Source organism: Rhea pennata, chromosome 9, assembly GCF_028389875.1.
Source record: "Rhea pennata isolate bPtePen1 chromosome 9, bPtePen1.pri, whole genome shotgun sequence".
Classification (NCBI taxonomy): Eukaryota; Metazoa; Chordata; class Aves; order Rheiformes; family Rheidae; genus Rhea; species Rhea pennata.
In genome coordinates, this window is record NC_084671.1 from 23,281,382 (window position 1) to 23,304,588 (window position 23,207).

The 23,207-nt window shown below is 47.1% G+C and overlaps 1 protein-coding gene across 3 annotated transcripts in view; it reads left to right on the top strand.

Annotated features, from left to right (window-relative positions):
- The first annotated feature begins 22,001 nt into the window (after positions 1–22,001).
- PIK3CB (phosphatidylinositol-4,5-bisphosphate 3-kinase catalytic subunit beta) overlaps positions 22,002–23,207 on the top strand; it is an 85,034-nt gene continuing 83,828 nt past the window's right edge. For all 3 annotated transcript variants that reach the window (XM_062582875.1, XM_062582876.1, XM_062582877.1), the window contains exon 1: positions 22,002–22,078. The gene's annotated coding sequence lies outside the window, so the exon portion shown is untranslated. The remainder of the gene's footprint in view (positions 22,079–23,207) is intronic.

Sequence of the window (23,207 nt, forward strand, 5' to 3'; positions counted from 1 at the left end):
ACCTTAACTATACAAGAAATTTTAATCTTTAAATTATTTTACAAAAATACTATAAAATATAATATTTGCATTAATGGTTGCATGAAAAAACTTAAAAATGAGATTTGGCTATAACCTAACAGTTCAGGCAGAAACTAATTTGTAATGAATATGGAAGTCAAAATTGTAAAGCCATTTGCCTGATTTTGAAATGTTATGTATTGGCAATATTGTCTCTAAAGGGTCTAAATTCAAGAGTGCAATACTACTTTTTCCCCTAAATAATACTGTGGCAATGTGTTTAATACAACACTGTTACACGATTAGAATCAGGCAAGCATAGACAAACAAGAAGGACCAGCGCAAAGCCATCTCTTTATGGCCTTCACAGGCCATCAGGGTGTTCTAATTTCTTATCGACAAGTGTATAGATAGCTCCTTTACTTGGTCAGATAATGAGGCGCAATCTGCTTTCTCGCTGAGCTGCCTTCCAGGAAAATCCCCCTCCTCCTGGTACGTAATGAAAGGGGACAGCACCGAGAAAAAGGAGGAAGAACAAAAGGCAGCGCTAGATAGTGGCAAGAACACAAAAGATACGTGGAAGTGGGGAGAGAGACACGAGGTGGTCAGGATCTGAGGAATGCTGAAGACGCTGATAGCAGTGACACACAGGTGAGGTGAGAATGTGGCCGGCGGTAGATGTGGGGATAGGCAGCCGGGCGCCTGCAGGCAGAGATCCCGCTGTCTCCGTGCACCGGTGATAACGGTTCCTTTGCAGATATAAAGGCAAGCAACTGAGTAACTATGACTTGTCTCTGCAGAAGCTTAGTGCTTATTGACTCTTAGAGCAGAAGCTTAGGTGTCCCAACTGGGTTGGATATGCAGGGAGCAATCCATACTCACTGTCATCTGTGCTGGGATGGCTGATGGAGAGTGGAAGAAATGAAGCATTAGTCATGGTACGGGGGGAAATCCAAAGCTTGAATAAAGCAGCCTTCTGGGACGCTTAACCGGCAGCTAGAGGAAGCCACTGAAGTGCCTTAACTGCTGATTCTTTTCTGACTTTTTTAATTTTGCACAGTAGCTGCCTTGGGGAGGCGGCATTATTCTGATTCTCAGCAGGGTGCTGAAGGGAAGCGGAGTCCTTCCAAAGCGTGGCTTGACCTACAGGTGCTGACAGCTGCTGGCAAAGTGTTGTCAAAAGTCAGGGAGAGCTACCTCACCCAAAATCTGTGAGTTTTGATACTGATTTAAAAACTTCAAAGCCCCAGCAACCTCTGGGTGGGGTGAATGACTGCTGGAAATCATTTCATAAGGTCCTGAGCCAGATTGTGTTTCTTGTTCCTTCTCAGCTCCTCTAGGTTTTCATCCCACCTGCCTCTGACTTACGTAGCTGTAAGAATAGGTGCCTGAATTTAGACATGTAGAGGAGGACTTCTAGATACGGAGTGAGTGCTGGCACTTCCGTGCTGACAGAAACCAGCACTAGACCTTGCTTTGCCTTCGGGGAGGTGTGTGGCAAGGGGAAGTCACAAGCACGTCTGGAAAAGAAGCCAAACCCTCAGTTTTAGGCTGGATTCGTTCACTCATCCCACTTGTGTGGTGACTAAGCGGCACACAAGGTGGCAAGGAGGGGGTGACGTGGAGAGCCGCGCGCGTGGCGGACGGGAGGCGACGTGGTCTTACGGGAGCGCTGTGAATTTACGCCGGTTAGAAGTATTGCCTTAACTCGGCTGCCTCGCGTCGCCCGGCTCGGGCCCGCAGCAGCGGGGCTCTGTGCTCTGCTGCGCCGCCCGGCGGGGTGCCTGGGTTTGCACCTCGAGGTACTCACCCCAAACTGCCGATTTGCCCTTATCCCAGCACCAAAACACCTTTTCCCGTGGTGGCCCCGAAGCTGGCAGCTGTTTTGCTGGAGGGTGGGACAGGCTCTGCTGGGGAGCATGGGGTGGGGTGCTGGTTTGGGTGACAGTGTTTGGAGGAATGGCCAGAGGTGGGCAGATGTGTCACCTGGGCTGGCTGGTTCCAGCTGGTGCCTGAAAAATGGACCAGTACTAAGCTGGCCAAGACAGGCCAGCGCATGCTGCAGGGCCTGCGCAGGCGGCGCTGCGGGGTGGCACGTGTCAGCCCGGGGCGGGCGGGGGGCTCCTGCAGGGGACATGGGTGGCTGGGGGGAGACGGGCTCGAGCAGAGGATTTGGGGAGCGAAAGCGTGGTGATGGATTAGCGCGAGTCCGGGTGTGCTGCCGGTGCCGGGCTGGGCAGGGCCGGCAGCTCGGCGCGGGGCGCGTGCGGGGCACCCCGGCCACCCGCCGCCTGGCGGGGCTGCTCGCGCCGGCGGCGCTGAGCGTGTCCCGCGGCGGGCCGGGGCCACGCCGCCGGTGTGTGCCCACGGGAGAGGGGCACCGCCGGCAAAGCCCGGCAGGAGAGCAGCATTTTCGTTGCATTTTGTTCCTTTATTGATTTATTTTTTTAACGCTGGGTCCCTCCTGGGGAGCCATCAGTTATTTCTTCTTTAGCCCAAGGGCCGCCCCCAGATTTTGGGAGCAGCTGTAACGCTGTGAGCGGAGGCAGATGGACAGACCGATGCTTTTCCATGCCTGTGGCCAAAGGAGCAATGTTTCCTCAGGGCGGGGAGGGCCCAGCTCCTATTTGCTTTAACTTATTAATAGCCTGCTGCTTCGGCGCTGCTGCGTGCGTGGGCTCTGCTCTGGTTCCCTCCCCGTGGCAGGCTCTGCGGCTGCCTCGCCTTGCAGGGAGCCAGCCCGTCCCCCTCGGTGGGCGCTGGTGGAGGGTGTCCCCCTTCTTTTGGAGGAAAATTCCTCTCCCTGCCGGCACCCCTGGTGCCCAGATTGCCCTTCTGGAAGAGCGAGGGGGGATGAGAAGGGAAGGTGAGATTAAATAAGATCAGACGTGCTGCACCAAAAAGAAATAATAATTTTTAAAAAAGAATCAAAACTCCAAGGGGCTGTGAGGCTAAGAAAATGATGGGAACAGGGTCAATGCCAGGGAAGCTGTTAAACCTCCGGGCTGCTGCCGGGAGCGGGGAAGCGTGGCTGGCGGTATGGCTGAGGCTAATGCCTTCTGCCTGCCAGCATCTGTCAAAGCATTTTGGGTGTTAATGAGAAGAATTTAGCAATTAAACGACAACATTTTTTTTTTCTTTAAATATTTTCCGGGTGTGCTGTCCTGAACTGTAACCTCGCATTCTTTAACAAAACATAGCATTTAATGTTGCCTGCCTTCTGTAGCAAGGTGTATTCCTTAGCTGTGATTAATCACCATGTTTTTCCATTCCAGTTAAGCTGCTTGCTTGGAGCATTCAGTCAGTCAGTGCCTCATACAAGCCGGTGTCAGAGCTGTTGATGAGTTTATCCCTCCAGTTGGATTTTTCATGGGCTGGAGATATTTTCAGTTTTGGGCTATTGTGTTTTAGTGGCAGTTGCAGTGTGCTGGAGGTTTCTGGAGTCAGAGACCTGTTAAAGCGCGAGCAGACTGGGAGGGCTCTGGTAACAGGGGAGCCCTGATCGCCCGTGTGTGCTTGGGTCTGCTTCTTGCAGATGTTGTATCCGCTCTCTGCAGGTTACGCGTTGCCTCAGATCAGGATGTATAGCAAGTGTTTGTGTGCGACGGGCCAGTGAAAGGTTTTGTACATCAAATGCGAAGTCGAGTGAGATCATCTTTGGTGTTGTCAGGACAGTTCACAGTGTTCCTGCTTGAGCTCAGTCCATTTTGGCAGTGAAGGTGCGCATGTACTGGAACGAACGGAGATGCTTGGGTGGGAGAACTGGAGGTAGGACAGCTCGGTGCTTGCAGACCTCAAGCACAGGCACCTCTGGGAATGGCTCTGCTGGTGGGACCTCCTGCATCCTTGTGTAACAGGCTTCGTCGCTAGCAGTGGCCATCTCCAGGGTCCCCAGAAATGGGGAGAAATTTTTGAGTTTTGAGTAGTTGTGGTTGACAGTTTTGATTCACCAAATCAAATCAAATTCACCAAGGCTGGACAGTGCCTGCCCCGATGCTTCATAGCCTCCCGTGTCGGTGATCTCGCTGTGCCAGCTCTGGCTGGCAAGTCTGAGCACAAAACCACTGCTCCAGGAAGGCTCCTCTGCCAAAAAAAAAAGTTTGTTGAAAAACAAGGAAAAGATAGTAGATCTTGTGTTTTATTATGTTTTCTTTCTTTTTTTTTTTTTTTCCCTCTCTCCTGGTAAAAGCCACAATTTCCAGTAGAAAAACATCCTGAAGCAGGGTTTTTGTGCAGCGCCAGGCAGGAGCTATTCAGATCCAAAGTTAACAGAGGGATGAGATGAACACAGCTGGTCTTGTCTGTTTGTCGCCTCAACAGCATCCAGGAGCGAAACTTTCTGCCACGTCATGCTGGTGTGGCGCTTTCTGCCGCGAGAGTAGGAAGCCTGCATAAATCTTAACGCTCCGCTCCAGAAGGCTGCGTGGCATATGTAGTAATACTAACCCTTGTCATGCCTTAGTCTTTTTTGTACTGTTTGTACATTTGTTGCCCAGTTCTTAGGCTGATAGAGCAGTGAGTATCTGGATTTATTTTCTGTGCTTTTGAGACATGTAAACTGTTTAGGACCTGGGAGTTCTGCTGAAATACTATGTGTTGTACCAAGTGCTGTTTTCAGGGGAAAAAATTATGGGCAGGTTGTAAACTTTGGTCTTGGCCACCGTGCTCTGGACAGTAAGTCTCATTTTCTGCTTTATGTAACGTTTCTGTATTTCAGTGGTGGATTTTAACAAAACTTTTTGGGTCTATCCAGCAGGAATTACATTTAAACCTGTTAAACAACAGTGTGGCTGGGAACCTTCCTCTGCAACATCTGGGTATGAGCAGTGCTGGAAACAGGATACTTGGCTAAAGTGAACCATGTCTCTGAACTATTGTGGTTTTTCTAATGAGATCAGTTTGACACCTGCCTCTCCCTGGGGTGTAACTTTATTTTAAAGATATTGTAAATGTATAAATAACCCTCTGACCTTCCTCACTTCCATCTTTTGCTGTGTTCTCCGTTTCCTCCTCCTGCTCTCCGTGGGCCCTTTGTCCCAGCAGAGGTTCCTGACTGCCGTCTGGAGACCAGTTGCCTCCTGACCGCTGTTCTACGGTGCCTCGGCCAAGGGGAGGAGAGGACCGGCCTGCTGGGCTTAACAAGGCCACCCTCAACGCTGCCTCGGCTAAGCCCCGCTTTTTCAAAGGCTTCGTGGTACCGGAGCTCTTGTGGCTCCTGAGGATCTGTAGAAGCTCTGCAGAGCTCCATTTTGGAAACCCCTTGTGTGTAAATTGAAATTGTGTTGTCCATTTTGTAAACAGCATAGGCCCAAACTCAGAGTTGAGCACTGAGACTGTATCTCCGGAGTAATGCTGTGACCTGGGAACCCAATTGCCCTTGTCAGGGTAATGCTATGAGGGGCTTGTTTGCCATGGAAGTGTCTCCAGATATAAGGCGTGTGTGTTCAAGGCCTGAATGCTTGGGATTATATTTTTAACTTACTGAATCAGTCAAAACACCGTTGGCATTGAAACTTATGTAGGAAGGTTGTTTGTGAGCTATTAATTACTTTCAGTCTACTTGGCATAATGTGAAGGATGATTAACATAACCAGTCTTGCAAGTGGTGATAAATTCAACAAGCATTACTACTGCTTAAAGAAGTTGGGGTTTGTTACTTATCTTTCACATGGACACTTTCCTCCAGCTGGCACAAATACCTGTTAGAACTGACCTAAAGCTTGTATTTTCAGGAAGGCTATTAATTTAAAATCCAAATTTCTTAGCTTAGCCACCAAAACCAGGGCTTTCGTTTTGTCTTGTAGAAAGCCAGGTATTATGGCATTATCTCAGTACTGCCAAGTTACTTTACATTTAAATCCTGTGTCTTATGGCCCATCTTAGGGGGAAAAACATACCTGTTAAATCACTGGGTAACTTCTGCTTCAATCAACACCATCTCTCGTATGTCCAGGAAGACAATTCTTTCACGTTGGTCCTATGTATGTACTTCTAGTACGGCACATAGCAGCCTGCATCTTGGACAGGCCTGAAAATGGAAGTAATGTTGGAAGATGGTAGGTATGTTTTGGACCAGCCTGCACTTCTCATCTGCCTGAAACCTCCCTTGTCACCTTACTCACAGCTCTGACATAGTGCTCTTGGCGTATGTGTGAGCATTAACTTGCGTTTGTAGCTTTGGATACCTGTTTTTGGAGAACATGTTTTAGTTGCTTGCTAGAAGCCGTACCAGGGTGAAGTGAAGGACCAGCTCATAACCTTATTCATCATGCGGCATGCAGTGCAAGCGCTCGGCCAGTACCAAGCATGTGCTTGTTACGTGGTCCAGCATTATATTGCCTACTGGAGCGTCCCGTGGCTCCATGTCTTTTGGAGACAGACCAGTAAAACTTAAATACATGAAAAATGGCATGATCATGTAAATACCTATCTATTGTATCAGCTAAAAGATATGTGAGTAGTTCCCCTTCTGAAAAATACTCTTTAGAGAGGGCTGCTAACATATATCTATAGGAAAGAAAAAAAGCCACCTCCTCAATGTCCCAGGTTTGTGGGACTGTGACCCTTTTTCCTTAAACACTCTTCCTTTGCCTCCCATTCCTCTTTTAACCAGCTTACCAGGAGCCAGTGTTATTTTTTAATAGTAAATGTCTGTATCTTTTCCCACAGTGAGAAAGTGTAGTGATGTAGTCCATGTTTAAAGGAAATTAATCTGTTCTTGGTTTAGTTGCTCACTTGTGAGCATCAGACGGGAGGAAGACACTTTATATGGTTAGAAATACTGAAGTCATTCCACAGTGGGAGCACTACTGCTCTGATGGAAACCTGCCTCTTGGCATCGCACCCTCCCAGATCTTTATCAGCGACTTACTGAACTCTCTAAGCACAGCTTTAGGACTGCCTGTTTTGCTAGATGCTCTCACTGTAGACATGATTTTATTTTAGTTCCACTGAACTCTGCTCATTGTTGTTTTAATACAGAGGGATTTGACTGGCTTGAAATAAGCTGTAATGAAAATAGTATTTATTCTGAGCTGAGCTTAAGTGCAGCCGCAGAGCAGAGACTCCAGTGCGTGCCCTGCAAACGGTGCTGGCGTGCCTCTACGCCACGTCCCTCATTCTTTCCAGTTAGAAGCGCAGAAATGTGAACCAATGTAAATGACCACTTGGATCCGTTTCTTTTCCATATGCATCCCCAGTTAAAGTACTGCAGACGAGCAGAGTTTAAATAGGAGTCTATTTCTTGTCTTGATTTTTAAGCAAGGACATTTCAATTGCAAGGAGGGTGCTGTCCTGCTGTTCACTGTATGCCCCTTGGGTGACCTGTGGTCTCAGCAAGTAATAGTTGTGTAAGCTGTAGTTAAAAATGCCAATTATGCAAAATGAAGAGATTACAGAGAGAAGCTGGTGTTGTCAGTAGATGTTATTACAGGACTCCTTCAGGAGTCTAGATTATGACAGAAATCATCAAAGTGTTCGTAATTTTGTTTCCTAAAATACCCATTCAAATTTTCTTTGCTGAGCTTTCAAAATGGTAGTGGTTCCCTTAGAAGGGCTCAAACCTTAATGCTGTGGTGAACTTTCTTGTGAATGACCTAAATGACTTCTAGGGGTGCTGCTTGAACATTTTTACTTTTTTTTTTTTTTTTTTTTTGCATATTTTTCAGCTGCATGTTTGACATAGACTATCTGTGCTCTGTCTTTTCTTAATGACATGGGAACACGGAAATCCCATTTTTCACGTTCCCCAGCTGCACAGCATATATAGCTCCACCTGTGCTGGCAGGGGTTTCCTGTTTTAGAAGATTAATTTTGTTGAGTAACTCTGAGTTCCTCTAAAAGAAACGATTTTCCTTTCCTGTATGGCAGGGCTGACTGCAATCTTCTGAGGCTGTAAACTTGTTTATAGCTACCAATAAAGCGGTCGTCACCGTTCGAGAGCTGCCTAACGCTCTGGGTTGAGTTCTGTTCTGTTGCATGGGTGTAAGTGCAAGTAGTCACAGTGACTATCTTTACCTCTCTTGGAGGTGGTTTCATATTTTCCTTGTAGCTAGAGGTTTTTTTTTTTTTTTTTTTTCACCTAGAAGTTTGTCTCTTGCTCTCATTAGCTCTTTCAAAGTCACAAAAGTTGCTATCAGTATTTTGCTGAATCTCAAAAAGCAGCTGCCCAGGATGACTTAAAAACTTAGGTTGTGCAAGAGTGCAAAAGTGGTTTCCAACACAGCTGCTGGGTTTTGATAGCTCTGAGTGTTAGTATGGAAACAGTTTGAGCTCCAGTTTCTTTCCCCTGTTGGGCTCCCAGACTGGCCAGCGCGTGTGCCTCGCCGGTTAGCTTACTCTGGTCTGGATCCAAAAGTCAGAGGCTGAGGCTGAGGAAATGGCCTTTTTCCTAGGGAATTTTTCCTCTGGCTATTTTTCTCACTTGTCTGCTGCATTTGACCCATTTCTTACCTTGTTATGAAGCAGGTTTGAACACAGCTTGCTTCGGAGAACTAGATCTGTCCTTGTCATTGAATTATTTGCCCGTCTCCCGCCCAACACCGTGATGCGGCTGTTGTGGCCAGGAGGGAGCGCGGGGACGCAGGGCGCGCAGCAAGGCCGAAGGCTTTGGGGCGCAGGTGAGCCTTTGGAGGCAGCCTGCGCTCTCGGGGCTTCGGGCACCGTTGCGTGCACTGACCACTGTGGTTTCTGGGTACTTCCTGGAATTAAAAGGTTAAAACTAACGGTGGGCTGCTTACGTTGCACCTGTTCTTGGCTTCTGAGAAGAGGCAGGACAGATAATAGCCTAATTTCAAGCAGTCTTGGTATGTTTTTTTTGTGTGTGCTTGCTATTAATGACTTGTTTGGGGTGGGAGGAAAGGGAAGGTCTTTTCCCAGCTGCAAATTGCCCAGTGCACTCGGCGTATCACACCTCTGAATCCAAGGCCTGTGTTGTGCTGCCTTACTGTCCTGTAGTGTTGTGGTTATACGTGAATGTGAAGTCAAGAAAGCAACATGATGGGAAGAGTGCAGGGGTGAGAGATGAGAAGGGATAAGAGAAGAAAAGAATTAAAGAGCACAGTATAAGTATTATTCAAAATGAATAGGATAAAATGGAAAGAAAGGAGTTAGTGAAGGACATTAATGTTTTTCATTTAGTTTCTAATTTAAGCACAAGCTATAAAAATACATGTATTCATGTCTCTCTCATATGACTTGCTTTCAATACTATTAAGGGTTTCCATGAATAAAACTCTGTGTTCCTCTCTCTAACCTGTCGTACTCAATCTTTTAAAATTATGGTTTAGCAGCAACTGTAAGAAGATATTTAAACTGGACTCCTGATTCCACTGTAGCATCCAGAATCAACATACCAATCGGTGATTAATAAAAGCTGTAGGGAATAAGCATCTGCCTGTGCTGTGAGCGCGTGGAGATGTCAGAGCAGCGCAGGAGGTACCCTGCCTGAGCAGTTTCGGTGCAGCTCATCAAGCGCAGATCTAGTTGGGTAGCTTTGAGACTACTTTCATTTGGGGTGGGGGGAAATAATACCTAATGGAGTGGGGAAATACTAATGAAGAGACCTGAGGTTTTCCCCCTGGCTGTACCGAGTCTAGGTGGAGCTTTGGCCACGAGCCAGAGCCGGGTGTGTTTTCTCCACAGTGTACGTGGTTTTTCGCATGCCCTTTTAAGGGGTTAGACTATAGGATGTCAGCCCAGCTAGAGGGCATCTGATGTGACAAAAATCACTTGATACTGGTTTTAAAACCAACACCAACAGAAATTGGAAAAATAACTTGGCAAATGACAGGCTTCTGCCAAATACCTTTGAAAGGTCGCCCTCAGCCAGGCGGTTCAGAGAAATGCTGTGGAAAGTGAGTTAAGATGGTTCTTTATTAAAAGTTCCCTTAATATCTTTACAATGTACATCAGATAGGAAAAACTGAAAGGAAAAAGGATGAGTTTTAAACCTTGGAAAATTTTAGTCAACTAGATGGAAAGGATATAAACAGATGGAATGAGTTGGAAAGCGGCAAAATGTACAGAAGCTGATGCATGCTGAGCACATATCTGTTTGGAAAGGCCACTGGGCTGGGGAGTGCTGCTCCGGGGAGGGGACGGGGGCCTGGTCCCTGCGGAGGCAGCCTGTATCTGTTCTGCGCATCAGAAAGGCTGCTGATTGAGGTGATCCGTGTCTGGAATATTTATCCGTCAAAGAAATGGAATTAAGCGACCACTACGGGAATGCAGAATGGTAATCAACCTGTCATACAGGCACCGGTTCTTAGTCACCTGGTGTTAGCAGCCTCAGATCTAGTCCTCCCGTGTCTTATGTGATACATTCGCAAAGCACTTTGATATGCAGAGCAGTTGACTGATTCACTTGGCAGCAAACAAGTGTATCGGCCGCAACAGCGGGCTGTTCCCAGCAGGACAAAACAGGTAGGGAAGGAATTGGCGCTGGTTCTTCACGAGAAGACTGGGAGGAGCAGCATTACGGCAGCTGAGGCTCTGCAGTCCGCAGCAAAGCCGCAGGTGCGCCAAGTATGCAGTCAGGCTGGCGCACGCGTCCTGACATATGTCAGCAGTTACCTGACGGGGGTGTGATTTATTCAGAGTTTGTCCAGAGGGCTTTTTCCAAAATGCTTTATTTCAGGTGAGACGTGTAGAACAGGACACCAGTTTGCCCTTTTAAACTACACTACAAGAGCACCTTTTGGGTGTACCTTAGCAGGGCATGGCGAAACAGCGTTACGCTGTGGCGATGCTCTGCGTGGTGACAGTGCTGGGAAGGGGTAGCGCCTAGCGGACCTCCTGCTGCCTGTAATGGGAAGCACGGAGCATCTTCTGTTGAGTCGCTCTGCATTGTTATTCTAATTTAGGGTTTACACAGTGCAACAGCCCCGCTTCTTTATTAGATGCTAATTAGGGTCTTTTCATATTGTTTCATCCTCTTCTGAGGTAGTTATCACTTGATCTTTAACAACTTGAAATAATCAGTTTTTTAATAGAGTTCATATGGCCAACCCACTACAGAGCTGCATGTCTATCCCTGGGGTGTCATTGGGAGCGAAGGAGGGAAAACTCTGCAGCTTTGCACACATACCAGCTTTGCAAGATATGTTCATGGTTAGCAATACTTTAGCAGGGCATCATTCAGTTTTTAGGTTTGTGTAGCATGACTAAGCTACAAAATATAGTATATTCTCTGATAGAAAATCTAACATCCTGTAAGAGTGCTTTATTTTTCATATAAATGCATGTTTCTTTTTAAGCTCAGAAATATCTGAGAAACGGTGACTTGAGATATGAATAGGTTACAGTACGCATAATACTGTCTAAAAATTTCAAATAAAATTGTTGAAAATAAATACTGCTTTAACAGTATGTGTAGTAATGTTTCACAGGACGTATATGCTTTATTCAAGTTTTATTTTCTCAGAGGTATATTTTGCATGAAGTTCAAGATTTAAAGCTGAAGTATGCAATTTTACGTTAAATTATTAGAGGAAGGCACGAATGTTAAATCACAGAGTTTTAAGAGATTAGTTGAATTTATTACTTGAGCAAAAAGTAGGATTTTTTTGTTAGTCTATAGAAATTATTTGGCAAAGGGAAAGATAGATTTTGCGTTACAAAGTGGAAGAGATTTTCTGTGTTGTGGCTGGTCTAGTTACTGGATCCATTCACTGCTAAAAGTGCTGGAGGACAAAGGTGGCATTTTTAAGGTACCTGAGAGCTGAAACTTGACATCATGAAACTCCTGTCCCATCCACATTATAATTGTTTGGCCCCACCTGGAAGTTGTACTCCTCAAAAGACTTTTTAAATGTAGTTTAATAACAAGGTAAGAGAGTTAGAAGTTTTAGCTTGGATGATCCTGTGTTTATACCAGTTGTACGGTGGTATTAGAAATGCTGTTAGATTCCCGTGGAATAGTCAAAGGCGGTGTGTTCTCTTTTAATGGAATTACATCGCTGCTTTGCTTTAGCAGCTCAGTGTAGTTTAAGATACGGATCACTGCAGCTGAAATGGGCTTGCCAAAGTCCTCTCTGCTGCAAGCTCTGTGCGTGAGCGCCTGGTAAGCAGCCCAATCGGTGGGTAAACGTTTCCCCAGGCCGAATGGGCCAAATGTTGGTGTCTGGACCTGGCCTTTTCCAGGCTCATTAGCTACCAGAGAGCGAGCGTGCTCGCAGCGCTCGCGCCAGCATCACCACCGCTGTCCTGTCTGGCGTAGTTGTGCAGGGGGAGCTGTATATCCGAGCACTGGTGCCCTCAATGCCCTGACTTAAGGATAAGTAGCTTGTCAGTTGAATATAACTTCTTCAAAAGCCACAGGTCTCTCTGAGAGTTCGTTTGGCCTTTCCAGTAAAGGTCTTTGAAATCTGGAAGCCAGAAGTTTGGTCATTCTTTTGCCAAAACAGGTCCTTTGACAGTGTCAAGACGAATTAAGAATGCAGCGAGTCAGTCGTTCTTCAGAAAACAGCAGCGGCCAGCCAGAGCCCTCGCCGAAGGTGTTTGCGGATGGTTTGGCCTCTCTAGCAGTTCCTCTTCTAAGGAGGAACTGAAAGCAGTGGGGAAGTAACATTCAAAGACCTTTCTTAAAAACACTCCTCGCCGAGCCCCGGAGGTGGAAGGAAGGGGAGGGTGGTGTGGTGTTCCTGTGATAGCTGTAGTGCAGTTTATCACTCATTTCTTCATTGCTGCAGATGATTTACTGAGCAGGACAGGCTCGTTTTGCCATGGTTTTGCTTTGTGCCTGTCCTGATGGGTTCATACACAAAGACAGGCCCACAGCAGTTACTGAGTTGTGTACAATAGCTGTTGTATTGTTGTGATCTGATTTTGCCCTGATAGCCACAATTTCTCTTTCCCTATGCTTTATTTTCTTCAAGCAATGATTGCTATGGTGCTGCAGTTATTGCACAAAGGTAGGAAGCCTGCTAAGGGCTGGTGGCCTTGGGGTTGGGAGCTGTGATACTTGGTACTACAAGCCTGTTGGTTATTGTCCAAATGTGGGAGATCAGGTAAGAAAAGCTGCTGCTGTAAGCACAGAGGGAAGAGAGGGCTTGAAGGGGGTTGTTCTCTGCTTTCTGTATATCACCCAAACAGGAATACTTTTTGTATTACTTGTAGTTTATGTCTGCCTCTGGCAGCAGTCTTGTTGCAGCTCAGTAGTGAAGCCTAAGGAGATGAATTTCACTTCAAGATAAGTCTTTCAAAAAGTTAGATCAGAGGCAAATCACCTTTTCAGAAATCAGCAAAATCGGTGTTCTCCTGTCTATAGTATGCTTTGCTCTGCCGGAAGGCTCCGTATGCGCTGCTGTTTATGAGTCCCTGTCAAAACCGCGTTAAAACCCAGCATTAGTGTTTGCCATGCTTTTGACTCAGAAGATCAGCTCAGCTTTTCTCTTCAAGCATCTTTGCATGTTAAGCAAGGTTCAGCAGGATCAGTGAGATCCTTGGTTCTAGGTAATGCTTAGGTGACAGTGTTGTGTCCTCAGTGCAGTTTGGGCCATAAGATTGATTTCCACAGAAATGATCCATTTATGCAAAAGAGAACAGTCCAGCTTGCCTCAAGCTGTCAACCCTGTGCAACTACAGACTCTAAAAGAAATAATCTATACTTGGAAAATGTTACAGAGAATACTTGACTGAACAGAACTGTTGAGTATGAAAGTGAAGTTTTTAGCCAAACACTTCTCGGAGTGGGCCACAGTATCGTGTCCTGGGAGTTCCTCTGATAGCTGACCCTGGGTCAGTCTCTCCTACAGAAAACCCTTTGAGAAAATACAAATTCCAGTGGAAAATCCCAGAAATTTCCATGGGCAGTTCTTCTTTGGGACTAATGGATTGCAGCCTCACAGAGGTGGTTCAAGAGCCCATCTTCATGCCAGGGATGTTTGCGCCTTTCTGTGCCCTGCCTTTGGAAGCCGGCTGCCTTCGGGTTAGTCCTCTGCGAGCTGCCCCTGTGCCTGTTGCGCCGTGCGCAGACGCTCCACGGCAGACAAAGGGAAAGGAATGACTGGTATACGCTGCGCAAACAGTCCCTGTGCGTGCCTGAAGCGATCCCGAATTCCAGGGGGATTTCCCTTACCAGTCAGAAGGGGGCTGTGGCTTTCCAGCACTGTGTTCTCACACCCCAGGGGAAAAACATTTAAAAATGCATGGACTCAACGTTGGGGGGGAAGGACAACTCCTGATGGGAAACCAGAGGTTCATACAAAACTTCTTTGGCAGTACGAGAAGAACCCAGCATGCTTCAGATTCGGGTTTGTCATTCGTCCTGGAATGCTTTCTCAGAATTCTGGTTTTGTGCAAAATGAACATAAGCTATAAGGCCAACCAGAGACTTTTAGAAAAGAACATCTCTGAGTAAACCTTCATTAGGTAAGTTTTCAAGGTTTTAAAATGTGTATTGGGCAACAGGGAAGCAGGAAGATTCCAGTCAGGGACTGGTAAGAAATGCTTCATTAATATTAAACTTTGGGTGCAGAAGAACTGAGGAAACTTTCTCCCACTATCACAGAGGGAAGCAATACCAGTTAAGCCAAGACTGCAGCAGAAACACTTACTGGAAATGTTTACATGTTACTTAATACCTAACATGCATTATTCAACTTGTGTAATGTCAGCGGGGGTGGAGCAGGGAGGAATGGCTTTGCACAATTTGCTTCCTCCCCATGGAATGTTTTCCTGAACATAGCTATCATTTAGGGCAATCAGACACATTCCAGGAATAAATTAAAAAAAAAAATATGGAGTACTGGAATATCTTCTCTTGCAAAGGGACATAACCTTACCCAGAAAGGTAGCACTTCTCTGAGGCAGTCTGCCTTCAGCGTAGAGCAGAATTTTAACAAGAGACGTCTATGAACCCACTCCACACAGGACTGCTACGCAGTAAATAGTGGAGCTATTTAAATGAATGTGGTTTTCTTATTGGAAATGAAACCCCGCTTTCCCTCTCAGCGCCTTACGCAGCAAGCTTTCTCTCCTGAGCAAACCACTTAAGCATGTGCCTCAGCCTTCCTGATGTGAGCGTCTAAGGGGCTTCCTGAACTAGAGCCAAATGGGTTGTGTGTTGAGAAAAAGGTGAAACAGTTCGTTTGAACAGCTCGCATTAGCAATGTCACAGCAATACAGAGAAGGGGATGTGAAGGAGAAATAGATTGGGAAGCATGAAGTTAAGCTGGCGTCTCTCTGCTTGTCTCTGTTTATTTAGCATCCAAAGAGTCATTTTGTGATTCACCTGCTACATAAAGTTTCACGGGCAAAGCTATGATAAATAGAGAATTGGCATCATTTGCATAGTTGTTTAATCTGAATGGGTATGAGTCACGTAAATAAGGTTTTCAGACTTGTGATGGATTGCCAGACAGAGTGGGTGAAAGAGACGGATGCTTTAATTTGGTTAATCAATACCTGGGAGTACTGCTGTAAAAACACAGCAGTGCTGTAGCACAAGATGTGGAATTTTTGAAGTACTAAGGCTGGTGTGACTTGTTAGTTCAAAAAGAAAGTGATAATGTTTGACATGTTTCCCCTTAAGCTTCAAAAAGATCTTTTCCTAACAGCATTTAGTCAGATTTAGTAATGTTGGCCATTTAGCTATATATATAGCTCAAAGAGACTGTTCAAAACATAATTCTTAGAAATAGCATGAGTCTTCCTGATTCAGGATGATTAGACCGTCCAGCAACAGAAGTTAGAGTGGAGGAGTGTTTTGAAATGTGTACTGGCATTTGAGGAGTGTTCCCAGAAGCTCTGCTGCGTTGTTTGTGCAGGACCATTAGTAACACTTTGTAGGCACTGTTCTGAAATGTATTGGAATGCTGTTTTTTTTTTTTTTTCCTGATTTTAGGATTCGTAGCTCCCAATCATGAGAAGTTAAATTAACAAAACCTATAGTGAAAGGATATGAGTTTGCTCCAGCAGAGCACAGAATGTTTGTGGTCTAGCTGAATTCTGTGGGTCTTGGTGACTGTTTGGCTGATTTTAGTGTGGAAGAACAGTTTTATAGCTGAAGAAACACTGATACAAGTAGATACTCATAAATTAGTACTAGAGTTTTCTAGCCTCTTGAAACACCCTTAATAAGAAATAGATAAATGCCTTTTGAATGCTTAACTGCTAGTTATATGTATTTCTGATAGTCCTTTTACAAATAGAAAGTCATCACTAGCATTAAAATTGTGACACATTCACAAAAGCAAGGAAGTTCAAATTTGAGATTTTAAATGGAAGTTCAAAATAGCAGTCCATTGTACCTAAGAATTTGTATTTTTAGAGAAAGAATGCTGCACGTAATATTTGTTATTTTTCTTGTGCTTATTGATGTTAGTTTTACAAACTTTTGGTTTGCCCTGATATACGGGTATGGATAGGTAAAGATACACTATCTTTCTAGTAGCATATCATGATCAATGAGGTTAAAGAGATCATGTTTTCCCATGGGCTAGAGAAATGTTAATGTGGTACCTGTGTTTTACGGTAACAGTAATATGTCAAATTTGCTTTTATCTCTTTCTTGAGTTTGCAAGTGATGTAAAACTTGTGAGATAAAAATTCGTTCTTGAGAAAGTCTTTGGTGATTCATAAATGATGCATGACCAAATTCAGAAACAATGTTCACTATGTACTGCAGGTCAGTAAGTGCCTTTGCTTCGAATGGAAACTACATTTGTGTAATTTAAGGGCTAAAGACTACCTTTTCTCTCTTACAGCACTTGTGCACAAAATAAAGCTTTGCTAATTTTGACTTACAACATAAGTGATGGGGCAGGGAGCTTCTGAAAACAGACTTGACAAAACATCAGTTGAAAGTTTTATGCAAGCCAAGTTCAGAAATAAGCCTATAGTAGCTTGTTTCATGTCTGATTTCCATGGTCACTGAAACAGTGTGGTACACTCAATAGTATTAGTGATCGTGACTCCATTCGTTTCTACAGCTGTTGTATCCTTTCTGTGATCAGAATGGCCCTAACAAGAAGATCAGCTAGGATGCAAGTATCTGAAGAAGACTGGAGAAATATGGGTTTCCTTCAATCGTTTAAGTTGTGTTCTAGTTCCCTTAATTAATTTCTTGCTTAGTCTTTGCCTCTGGCTGAGAATAGTAATATACTGTTAACCTGAGAGATTCAAAACAGGCCGTGTGCTGTGCTTGGGAGGGTGTCAGAAACTCCTCCTGCAAGAATAAGAAACTATTCTATTATTTTTTCAATTGTTGGGCAATCTAATCCTAGTGAACAAAACATAACTGCTAAAGTGATTCTGAAGACTGATGTTTGATTTTCCTAATTAGCATGTTGCAAAGATGATGAGCTTGACACTGGTAATGTAACTGCATGAAGGCAGGTATGGCAGCTGTTACTTTGTGCACAGTCTAACACATTAAAACCTGCAGGACGTTGGAGTCTATTTTTAGTAAAAGAATAAATAAGCTGGTTGTGCCCTACTTTCTGCCAAAGTGTATCATGGGATCTTTGTATTTGATTAGAAAAGTCAGCAGAAATAACCCAAGAGTTATTTCTCAGTCTCAGATGAGACAACTCAGTGTCTCATCTAAAAAGTGGCAATTCTAACAATTCCGTGCTGCTGCTTATTGCAAAGAAATGTTAATCCTGGGTATGAGGTCAGACCCATAAAGTAGGCAGGTGCGATAATAGCTGGTGGGAAACTTGTCTGTGATGTGTGAGGTTATTTGCAGACAAAAGCGCTGACTCTATTAGGCACTAGCTATTCAAGATGTTTTTAATGCAAGATGTTACTTTGTGTGGATGAATGGAGCTATTTTTGCAAAATCTGTGTTAGGAAGCTGGAAAAAATAGGTAAAGATACATTTATATATAAATAGAGAAGGTAGCAGCAAAGTCAGACTGCCACTTCAGGGTGTTGTTACCAGTGTTTTAAAAAATAAAACCCAAAACACCCTTATTCTTCCTGATTCGTGAGCGATTTTTTAAATCTCACTGAAATTCAGGCAGGAAACTGTACTTGGGCTCCCACATCATGGGCTAGTTTCCGTGATTTGTACCTCTGACAAAGTGTTAGAGCAGAGCAGGGCTAACGTATTAACAGTGATCTTCAAGGGCTGAATTTGCTGGCAGGTAGATGAGATGGGATTAAATGAAAGAGCTCTTCAGAGTTTGAAAGATGCGTGCAGAAGAGTTAACTTTAGCCAGGAAATGATACTTGTCCCTGGTCACAGACTCCAAAAGGAACCAGCTGTGGAGCATTTTGGCTTGTTCTGCAGTCTGCATATTCCAAAGCACTTCGCCTTGTAACTACTGCACCTGCTGCAAGGAGATCTTGTTCTCATTTTTTTTTTTATCAGTTGTTCTAAGTATTTAATTACGGAGGTAACCATGGTCCTAATCTATGTGCTGAGATATTTTCTCCCACTTAGCATGAGTTACTTTTTTTTTTGTAATCTAACATACAATCTAGTTTCTGACAAATGTGTTTGGTCCTCTGTGGTCTTGTGATCTTGATCCTTGGGTGATATATTGAGATGAGATGTGCAACCAAAATGGCAATACTGAAAAACATTGTCAATAATCAATAATGTGTATGAGACCCATCTGAACTTCCTCTTTGGTAGTGGAACCTATCTCTTCTTCAAGACACCCTCTCCTGACATTGCAGAATTGGTAGAAATATTATAAGAAATTACCGTCCTTCCTTCTTGTTGTCCCTCCTGTCTTTTCCCACTAGTATTATCTTACCAGTTCTCTGCTCTGGCTTCCCACGTTTGGTGCTGAGCCGCAGCAGTGTTTTTGAGTGCTCTGCACAGGGGGATTTGTTGGCAAGTTCACTAGTATCTGGGTATCTCCACGGACTGATGTCTGTGTATCTCATGAACAGGCTACCCTGTGAAGAGTGGCTCTGTCCAGAAACCTCTGTTTCCCATGAGCAAATGCAGAAAATAAGCAGCCACGTGCATACGCACACATGGAGGATCAGTGACAAGTAAGCACTTCTGCCCGTTTCCCTAGAGATAAAACGTAGCAAATGCCTGCTGCTTTGTTGCAATAGGATTGGCATAGATCAGTCAGAGATGTCAGCATTAAGAAGTGTCTGTCTAAGAGCTCCTGCCTGCGGAGTTCTGGTGGTTTGGGAGGAGCGCCCGGACCTGTCGTCCGGGTGCGGGTTTCGGGACAGGCGGAGAAGCTCAGCTCCCAGCTCGTGCTGGCCGCCCCGGCCCAGCGGGCCTCCCCTTCGCCTCGCGGCGGGCAGGCTGCGGCTTCCTCCGCCAAATCCGGCACCCGGGGCGCTTCGGCGGCGCGCCGAGGGCAGCGGCGCCCTCTCCGCTTTCTGCGGGGGGTATCGCGCGTTCGGCCGCCCAGGACCCGTTCTGCTCGCGTGCCGCGTTCCTCGGGAATCTCTGAGCGCTTCCTCTTTGCGCGATTAAACACAGAATTTGTAGAATTTGGCAGTTAGGCCTGATTCTTCCGATTTGATTTTTCTAAACACAGTGCCTGAAACTGTCACGCAGAAATGATTTGCTTACTGTTAACAGGTTTTAAATTTCAGTGACTAACAGATATTCCTTCCTCTGAATGATAACAACTTACCACCTTAGGCAACAGGCGAGTTTTCTTTCTAGTGCAGATAGAGGGACATAAAATGAGGGGTGGACGCTTTGTTAATTCCGGAAGAGCTGTTTTGAAGGTTGCAATCGAGACTGGCTCCAGTTAGGAGGCCGTCCTGTTATTTTTTGTGCACAAGGTGTTGCGGAGCCCTTTCTCGGGACGACAGTGGGCAGCGCGCGGACAAAGGAGCGCCTGTGCAGCACACAGGGGCCTTTATGCTCTCTGCCACTGCTCGTGCAGTTCTGAATAGAACTGCTTTTTTCAAGAAAAGAAATACTCTCGGCGATTCTGGTGTTCCTCTGTCTTCGCCACAAAAAGTTCCCGTGCATCAGCTACCCGAAGCGGATTGTGTTTTGTAGGTGTTGCTATTGTGCCATGTTATAAGGCACTAGCAAGTTGCTGTCAGCATTAAAGTTTTGTAATAAATGCTTCTAAGCATCTCCCCCACCCAGCATTCAGCTGCCTTTTGGATCCTTTAGGCTCGCCACGTTGTGCTTTTTCCGATCTTTTTTTTTACTTTAGGCCAGACATCCTTCGCCCTGTGTTTCCGTTTGCATTTTCTTTCTCACTCCGTCAGGGTCTGCCTCTCCGGTTTTGTGCTGTCTGCAGATGTGCGGGCAGCTTGCGCGTTACTTCCTTTATTCCGACTGTGGGGGTTACACAGGGCAAAAATAATGTAAAGCCAGAATGCTGAAGCTGACACATTTTCCTAGTGACCAAGAATGTGCCCTAGGTGTACAGCTGTTTCGCATGCAAAGACATGACTCAGATACAGACTTTTTGGACAAAAACCTTTTGTTATACTGAGAACATATGTAACAATAGCCTGGGGGGAGAATAATAGAATATTTGTTGTTTTGTGGAGGGATGTGGGAAGAGAATCTGAAGATAAGGAAATTGAAAATTAAAATTTTATTTAAAACCTCTCTTTTTTCACTGCTATGCAGTGTACAGAAAAATGTATTTAAGATGCCTCAGACAAATTCTTTATCGGTATTATACACACTGCCCATAACAATTTAATGATGAGAACACAAGTATCATTACAAGCTGATGAACTGTAATCTGAGCTATGGCGATAACGACCGAGTGAGCTCTCATCACTCCCATTACTAAAGAGTGATGTTACATTTGGAGGCATTAAAACACAAAACGAAAAGAAATTTGAAGTTGGAGATTACAAACCTGCGGGGGGCGGGGAGGGGAAATCTCCGTGGTCAGATTTCATTGAAGTCTATTCATAGATAGAGCAGAAATTGTCTGCGCAAGGTAATTTTTAAGTGCTTCAGGTGCTTCAGGGCACCGTTACCTGGTTCCAGAGACGGCAGCGTAGTAAACATTCACGAGTTCCTGGCTCGCTGCCCTCCGCTTCGCCTCGTAAAGCGGTCGCACCGTAGCTGACTTGCCCTGTGCAAAGCCCGTGGTGGATCCTGCGGGACAGCAAGCTAAGGCTGCAAAGTCTGGGGTAAACAACGCTCTTCTAACAGTTAAAAAAAAGGGGGGGGGGAGCAAAAAAGCCTTCCCAAGAATAGTCAAAGGCAGAAAACCCTTTCTAATCAGTGCAGGCAACTAACAAGCCAAGGCAGGGCTGGGTATCTAGGCCAAGGCTGCCTGGAGCATTTACTATCAAAACCCACAAGCGGGGGAACGGTTTGAGAAGTTATACAGCTGGGTCGGTTTATGCTGTTGGATTTCGTTAGCGGTTTGTTTTCCAGAAATATACTTTACTAGCACTACAAACTTCAAGCAAAAAAAGGAACTAGCTCAGTTAACGGGGTGAACGTCGGCTGTGCAGCCCACGGCCCGCAGAGATGATGCTCTCCGCGTGGCCTGCGCCTTTGCCCGACGACCCAGCCGTCCCCGTCCGAAGCGCGGGCTCCTGCTCCCGCTCCCCGCGCCCGGAGCGGCCGCTGTTACCGCCCTGCGGGCTCTGCGGGGCGGCCGGCGCGCACGACCCGCCGCTCCTCCGCCCGGGCGGCTCGGCGCGGGGGCGGCCCAAGGCGCGCAGAGGGACAGCAGCCGCTCGGCGCGTTTCGTTACCCCCCGGCGAGATTAAGGAAAGTCGCCCGAGAGCGCCCGAGCCCGGGGGCGGACGGCGAGGGCCGGGCCGGGCCGCGCCGCGCCGGGCCGGGGACGCGGGGCCGGGCCGGCACCGGGCGGGTCCCCCACAGCGCCGGCCGGGGGGCGGGCCGCGCCGCGCCATTGGCCGCCGCCAGCCGCTTGATATTGAAAGCCGCGCGCGGATTGGCCGGCCGCGCCGAGGGGGGCGGGGCGGGGCCCGAGGGCGAAGCTATTGCCTAGGTAACGCCGCCCCCCGCCCGCGGCGCAGGCGGCGCGGCCGTTACCGGTGGCGCGGCCGTTACCGGTGGCGGGCTGGGCCGGGCCGGGGGAGCGGGGCGGGGCGCAGCGGAGCGGAGCGGAGCGGAGCGGGCTGCCCGCCGGCGCCGGCCGCCGCGCTGGCTGGCAGGCGGCGCAGGAGACGGCGGCGGCCGCTGCCCGGGCAGGTGGGTGCCGCCGGGCGGGCGGCGGCGCGCGGCGCCTCGCGTGCCCGGCTCCGGGCGGCGGCGGGCGGCGAGGGGCGGCGGCGGCGGGCCCGGCGGGGCGGCGCGGGGCGCGCTCTGCCCCCGCGGCTGCCCGGGCGCTGCTTCCCTGCCGCCGCCGCCGCGCGGCGGTTCTGCGGCTCCCGGCGGGCGCCCGGGCCGCTCGCCGCCTCGGCCGCGCCCCCGAGCGCCCTCGTCCGGCCGGGCCGCGCGCGGAGCGGGGGCCGCGGGGCGGCGGCTCGGCGCGGGGGGCCGCCTTGGCTCCGGGCGGCGGCGGAAACGGGCCCGGCGCCGGGACGGCGGAGCGCTGAGACGCCCGCGCCTGCGGCGGGCCGGCCAGCAGGTGCCGCGGGGGGCCGCGCTCCTCGGGCGGGGCGCGGGGGCGCGGGGTGAGTGTGCCCTCGGGGCGCCGCTCCGCGCTGCGGGCCGCACGGGCGGGTGCGGGCGTTGCGGGGAGGGCTGCGATCTGCCTGCGGTTCGCAGCGCGAGCCGTGGGCTCCTGCAGCTGGAGGTCTCCGGAGGTTAGTCGGGAGGTGAAAAACAACTTTTTAAAAGCAATAAGCGTGTTAAAAATGTACAGGCAGAAATAGTGCATATCTGCACTCTGCGCGAAGACCTCTGAAGTCTAGTAGGACCCACTGAGGAATTCAGGGAACCTCCGAATTTTGCTCTCAAATCTTCCCTTCAGGCTGGTGATGCTTTTCGAGTTTTCATGCTAACAAGTAGGGCCTTTCAGAAAGTGAGAGCAATAAAAGTAGGCTTGATCAAAAATTCTCCATTAACTGCTTTTTTGGCTTTTATAAAAAGAATAACAGAGATATGATGGGTATGTTGTTTGACTTGAGAAAATGTTTTTGTGGGCAGGATTTTAGCCTGTAATTATTATTATTATTTTTTTTTTAAAGAAGACTTTTTCTACATACATTCTTAAAATATTTTTGTTAACATCTATTTATTTTATTTTATTTTATTTAAGAATCACTTCCGTCAAGCTAGATTTCACTTCCTTGGAATATCTGATGTCATAAATTTTCTAGTTCTCCAATTGTCTGCAGTGTTTTGGCAGAATTTCAAATCCTAATGTAGGAAAGCT